This window comes from Athene cunicularia (genome assembly GCF_003259725.1).
Source record: "Athene cunicularia isolate RWA chromosome 1 unlocalized genomic scaffold, athCun1 chr1_part2, whole genome shotgun sequence".
Classification (NCBI taxonomy): domain Eukaryota; kingdom Metazoa; phylum Chordata; class Aves; order Strigiformes; family Strigidae; genus Athene; species Athene cunicularia.
In genome coordinates, this window is record NW_020799092.1 from 30,113,367 (window position 1) to 30,120,310 (window position 6,944).

The window sequence follows — 6,944 nt, forward strand, 5'->3', positions numbered from 1 at the left end:
GGAACTGCAGGGGCAGCAACTGGAATTACTTCTCTAGTACAACAACATAAAGGGTTATCATCCTTAAGGGCTGCAGTTGATGAAGATTTAGAGTGAATTGAAAAATCAATTTCATGATTAGAAAAGTCCCTTACTTCCCTTTCGGAGGTCGTTTTACAGAATAGAAGGGGGTTGGACTTATTATTTTTACAGCAAGGAGGGCTCTGTGTAGCTCTAGGGGAAGAGTGCTGCTTTTATGCAGACCACTCTAGGGTGGTTCGGGAATCCATGACCAAGCTGCGTAAAAGGGCATTATACAAAGAAAGAAGGAAAAGGAAGCTCAACAAAACTGGTTCGAATCATGGTTTAATCAATCCCCTTGGATGACCACCCTAATAACAACCTCAATTGGACCCCTGATTATTCTGTTATTAATTCTCACTTTTGGACCTTGTATCTTGAACAAATTAATTAACCTTGTTAAGAACAGGATTGAAACTGTCCAACTCATGTTATTAAGGCAACAATATACTGACTTAACCCAACAAGAAGAACACCGACTAGAGACTGAATTAGAAGATGCCAACTTTTTAGGGGCTGCTAGGGAAGCTATTTTTAAGCTTAACCGGCAAATTACTGTATAAAAAGAAAAAGGGGGGACTGTAATAAACTGTTGTAACTAATTTGCTAAGTTAAGCAAGGCAGGTATGATAGGTTTGAATGATCTGTAAATGTTAAACCACACTATCCTGCTGTCTAAAGTATTGTAAAAATACAATATGGTACCCTGTGTGGGTTTTGAAATGATTTGCAGTTACTATAACCTATATTACAATGAATGTTTGAATATATATGGATAAAATATAAAGTATGCCATTCGGTTGGAAAAATGTAACTACTTCTCAGAAACCCCATCACCTAGAGCTGATAGGCAAACCGCTTCTTGGAAACCCCATCACCTAGAGATAACATGTAACTGCTGCTTGAAGAAAAGCCTGCCAAAAGATGGGATCATGAGACTTTCAAAGGATCCAATGGAGAAAGAGCAGGACAATCATCTGACAAGAAGAGGATTGGTTAAGACGGTGGTACAGGAGTATAAAAGACGCTGCTTCTTAGAACTCCAGTGTGTGTCTTGGTGGAGCGGAGACAGCCGGCACCTCCAGCGCTGCTTTGTCTATTGTTTCTCACCCTAAATCAATTGAACCCAATTAAAAATATATTTATATTTTAAATTGGCTCATTTGATTATAACAATTTCCTTTTAGAAAGTTTACATCAGTCAATTAAAATCACCCTTTCATAGAGGAGAAATTAATGGCCATAATGAAGACATTTCTGGTGAAGATGTTCAGAACATGCACAACAAGGCATAAAATGTTTATTCTCACTGTTGGTGTGATATTCCACTTGCTGGCTGTGACACAGCATTTGTAGCTAGAAAGAGCATTGGCATTTTTAACATTCAAATGCCTTTTTCCTATTTGCCTTTTGTAATTTAGTTGTGAAGGCACTGAAAGTAACATGTCTGCTGCTTCAAAATAATGTTTGTGAAATTTTCAGAATCATTTTTGCACAGGTTGATAAGCCAGTATGTCTGGGGAGGGCATCAAATACAATTTTGAGAGTGATTTTTCATATTAAAAATGGAAGTCTTTGGGAAGGTGAGGTGGTAGCAAAAAGAGAAAATCAAATTATCTGTTGCTGGGATTGCGTGTAGAATTTGATCAAGGCTATCTCCAACAGGGATGATGACAATGGTAATTTAAGAAAAAAGGTGGGAAGTTAGCCTCAAATCCAGCCATAACTGTAGGGCTAATATGGTACAAATGCCCCTCCTATGTAACATAGCAGCCTGGTTGCTGTTTGAGCTATAGTGAAAGAACAAGATGCCTTGTTTTCCCAGAAAATTGGTTGGAAGATCTGACTGAATGATGCCAAATTGTACCAGCCAAGGATATGATTTGTGCCATTGTAGGATACCCTCTGCTGTAACAGTTTCTCACTCTCAGTGCCCACCCCAATCGCTTCCTAACTTAGTTTCACTATATGTAACCCTAAATAATTTGTTTCATTCACCTTCAATCAATCCTTCACAAATTGCTGGAGAAGAGTAGGGACTAATTCAGTGAAACATTTAAGCACATACTACATTTGTGTAGAGGATCTAACCACAGATGTTTTAAGATCTGTATCACCATTTGAAGTTTTGGGAGGCAGATTTCCCATAAAGATCCTCCTTCATTTTTGCCAAAGAGGTAATTGAAATATACCAGGAAAGGAGTAAAATGCCCTTTTGATGCTATTACTGAAGGTTGCACAGGGAATTCCTTACACCATGCAGCCACACACACACAGAGTCTTACACATATGTTCTTAATGAGGACAAAAATGAGAAAATAGGCCCACATACTTTTTGGTTATGTAAGTTTTTGAAGAATTACGCCTCTTTGACCAAAATCAGGAAGGGAATGTTTCTGAGGTTCCTTAATTTCCTCATCTCCTTGATCTATCTTCAGCTACTGCTGCCCTTTCCACTGTCATTTCACCTTGAGAAATCCAGTGTCTCGGTGGGCACTTTAAATCTAAACCAGACTGTAAAATCAGGCTCACTGAGAACAGAAACAGCTCTGTGTGACCAGTTCCAAGTAATCAACGCAGCTTTCAGTATTGTATTTGCAGTAAACTCTTCATGGTCAGAACAAAACAACTCTGCAAACACTTTCTTGAGAAAAGATAAAGTAGGTCTGGATTCAGCAAATTATTTAACTGTGTACATATATTTAAGCATGTGAATAGTGTCAGTGGGACTGCTTGCATGATCAAAGTTATGCATGTGCTTAAGTACTTTGTTGAATTTGGTCCACAGCAAATAAAACTAAACTGATACTTAACAAGCAGAAAAGCAAGCTAATTTGGAGTGGGATTAATTTATGTCCTGCAGTGTATTTGCTTAACTGTAAAATGAACATTTCAAGAGGCTGTTCGTTTGTTGTTTTTTTTTTTGTTTGTTTGTTTGTTTGTTTGTTTTTTAATAGAGCTGCTGTCTGAAATTAGGGGAAGCAAACAAGCATCAGATTAGAATTTAAGTCAAGTCCATTCTTCAAGCTCTTTCTTCCTAGTTTACTTATTCTCTTAATATTTATTTTTTTGGAGCCTGAAGAGCAATAATTCCTGGTTGTTTCTCCACCATGTTTTCTAGATCTTGCCTTGTTATTTTCTGTTTATTGAGTATGAGTGACATGCTGTGTTAGGTATACAGAAAAAATGCAATCTCTGCCTTAAAACAATTGAAATCCAAAAGACTGATATTCCAAGATGTGAAATATGTTCAATTTTCATTTCATATAGCAGGTTCTGGATGCTACCAGAGACTCACAGATTTCAAGACTCAGTTCGATGGAAGAAATTCAAATTAACTCAAACAAACAGAAAAATCCTGAACAAATTCTTCCCCCTTCTTCCTGACCTGGCCATGTATGTTAACTCACATTAATTGAGGAACTATTCTTGAATAAGTAACCAGGGTGATCCTATACTATTTTTGTTGTCAGTACTAGCATTAATACCTGGTAACTCTCCCAGTTCCTGCCTAAGCATGGCATGAATATATTCAGACAAGATACTCATAACCGTGGCTCTTCTGTCTAATGCACAAGAATCAGAATCAGCTAAGCCTGGTTCTAGCTGTTAATCAATAAATGGCTCTCTTTCTCTGTTTTTCCTGTATTAATATTATAGGAAGTCATGTTCTTCCTTCAGAGGGAGCTCAGTTCACTCAAGTTAGAAGAGTATGTGTTGAAATCTGGGGAGGGAGGTGTTTTTCAGCCAAGTGAAACATTACTGTCAGACCTCACTCTTATGTGCATTATGTGCATTATGTGCACATGTGCACATGCTTATGTGCTTATGTGCATTATGTGCATTAGCCATAAGATTGTAAGATCTAAATGAATACCTATGAACCAGGTTTTAAAGTTTTCACTGGCCTGTTTAAATCAATAGTTAGCTGCCATGGTCTGTTGTAAACTGTATTTTTTAAAGTATTTTCCTTAAAGTTCTGTCTTCCATAGATCATTGCACATTAGAAAAAAAAGTTTGTAGTTGTCATGGTTACAAAGAAAACCAAGAAAGGTGTGAACCTTGACAGTCCCAAAACCAAAATGCACATAAGAGGAAATCTAAATGATGTATGGTATAAAGGGAAAAGTTACCAATATTAGTATTTAGACATTTAATTTAATGTGAATGACAATTAAATGCTTTGCCTATTGAGTTTTACATAAATAATTTGAATCATCTTTTTACCAGATTGTGGCAAGAACTATCAGTATAAATCTCAAGAAATTTAGAAGAGAGAAAAGTACTTACTATAGCTCTGATAAAGTATGGGCAGATATCAGCTAAAACAAATATCCCTCTGGGTACTCACCTTCATCTTCCTAGAGAAACTAAAAGGTGACAGTGTGACCCAAAGACTAAAAAAACATCTGAAGATGAAAACTTAAATTTACCTAAAATAAGTGTTATGTTGAAGAGTTGGTTTAGCACAGAATAAACCTCACAGTTTAAAAAAGAAACCAGTGACTGAGACAAAAATAGTTGACTTAACTAGAAGTGAATGACAAGAAAAAGATTTTAATTTGGACTTGGAAATGTGTATTTGAAACAGGTATGATATTTAATGTAGGAGTTAATTTGCTTGATGTCTGGAAATCTGTGCCCTTTTTTGATTGAGGACATTTAGACAAGAATATTCTTTTGTAATACACAGAAAGGTTGTAAAATCTTTGTGATTCCAGTGTTTGTTTGTTTATTTGTTCCTGTAAAACAGAGAAATTCCCCTCTCTCTCCAGGCATGATACAAAGCTTTAAGATAGTAAGATGTCCCCTCATGAAGCTCACGAAACAGCAATATTTGAAGGGCCTATCATGGTACAGCTGCATATGATTTAGCACAATTATAATTTCCAGTATAAGACATGGCTCTATGAGCAAGATATTTAAATATATTTAAATACATTTATAACTATATTCACTTTCAGTTTATAAATTTGTTATTCTTCTGTAAAGCTGGCAAAAGTATGGCAAAAGACATGCCTACATTTTTATTATGTACAGATTTCTATCATGCACATAAAAAGAAATACTAAGCCCTTTCGTATTTTGCCCTAGTAGATACATTTTAAAACCTTTTTTTCCTACCGCACAGTACTTCATCTCCATTGAAAATGACAGCAATTACCTGTACCCTGAAGCAGCAAAATCCAGCCTAATATACTTTAAAATACAAAGACTGCAAAATTTCAAAAACACTTCAGTAATTCCAGAGTTTAAGCCCCATTTTCATAAGTAAGTTAGGGCCAGATTTCCAAAGCTTTTGGAAAATGCAAATAGATGCCTAGAGGGCTTTCAAAAGCACACATCAAAATGGAGGGGGGGGGGAAAAAAAAAAAAAAAAAGCCAGAACAAAGTGTTGCTGCTGAGGTTTCCATATTAAGAAGTTTGCATGGGAAAAAAGATTTTTTTTTTCTTCTCATGGGTTTTTGGAAAAGCTTGGTAAGAAACACTAAAACATCACTGTACAACACATCTTCAAATCTTTGTAATAGATGTTTTAGGTCATCCTAGCAAATCTGTTGCAGCAAAAACTGATGCTTTGCTTTGCAAGGTCTGCATTTAACATGAATTCAGCAGATTCATTTCTTTGTTGAAAATAGTTTCCCTGTTGTTTTGTAAAGTCTTCTTCCTAGTCACATTCCTTGCTGAGAAAACATGAGAGGGCAAGATAAATGGTTTCAACAAAGAACTAATTTCCTGACCCTTATGACATGTTTGCACCAAGCTTCCCCACAGAGAAACAAATTGGATGACTTCTTTAGGATAATAGGGTAGTTCGATGCCTTACAAGTTATTGGAAATCAGAGCTGTGAAAATATCTTTCCTGGCTTTACTTGTAGTTGCCTCTCATCAAGCACTTTGGTTTTGAGAGGTTTCATTTTTTGTCTACTTCAGACACAACTGAAAAAGCAGAGAGAATAGCAAAAGCAGGTTTGTGAGAAGGTTTCAGATATATAAATTATAAACTGGTTGTTATAGGGATTAGTTTCCTTACTGCTGCTTTTCTTGTCTCTTCACCTCTTCCTTTTACATGGTGTCTTTTTAAGTCCAAAATCTTCAAAGGTCAACATGCCGTTGTGAAGCTCCATCCACAGTCACACATGTATTTACAGATCTGTGCATGTCCTCACTGGATTAGAGGTTTCCTTGTTAAACTTTTAAGGGCATGTATCTTGGCTTCTTACATCTATTGGAAGTACCTATTTTACTGGCAAATCACTATTGGTTCATTGTGGCTGTTGAGATGGACATGACTAACACTGAATTGTGCAAAATGGCCACTTTATTGTTCTAACAAGCCTTTTTATAACTTTATTAAGAGTATGTGTCCATATATGATTGTTTTAATTAGAGACTAATAGTTCATGATTGGATGACCTCTTCTCTGTTGCAACCTCGATAACCTTCCTTTCCTTGCAGTCAGGCAGTTCCGGTCTTGTAGTTCTTTACTCTTGTTTACTCAGCTCTTCTCGGGACTTTCAAGTCTTTTAAGGGTACACGGTTATCTGCTCAAGATCAATATTACATTCTGATCCCTTGGACCAGCCAAGGTCTCCCATAGTTTATGCCTTGTGGTTTTCCCCCAGCTCACAAATCTTGCAGATTTGTTGTGCAACACCCTAATTCCTTGTCCTTCTTGGGGCACCCTACACTGGGAGGACTGATGGATCTGATAGTCATGCATGTGGAGTCACAACCTAGGGGAGTCTGTGCCAGACAGAGTCCCTGAGGTGCTCCATGGGGAGGTTTCCCAGTGTGAACCTCCCTCCTAATGCCAGGCACAGGCTTGCCATATGTCCTGACACAGCTGCCTGGTTATATCTTCACATAACCCATGTCTGGGC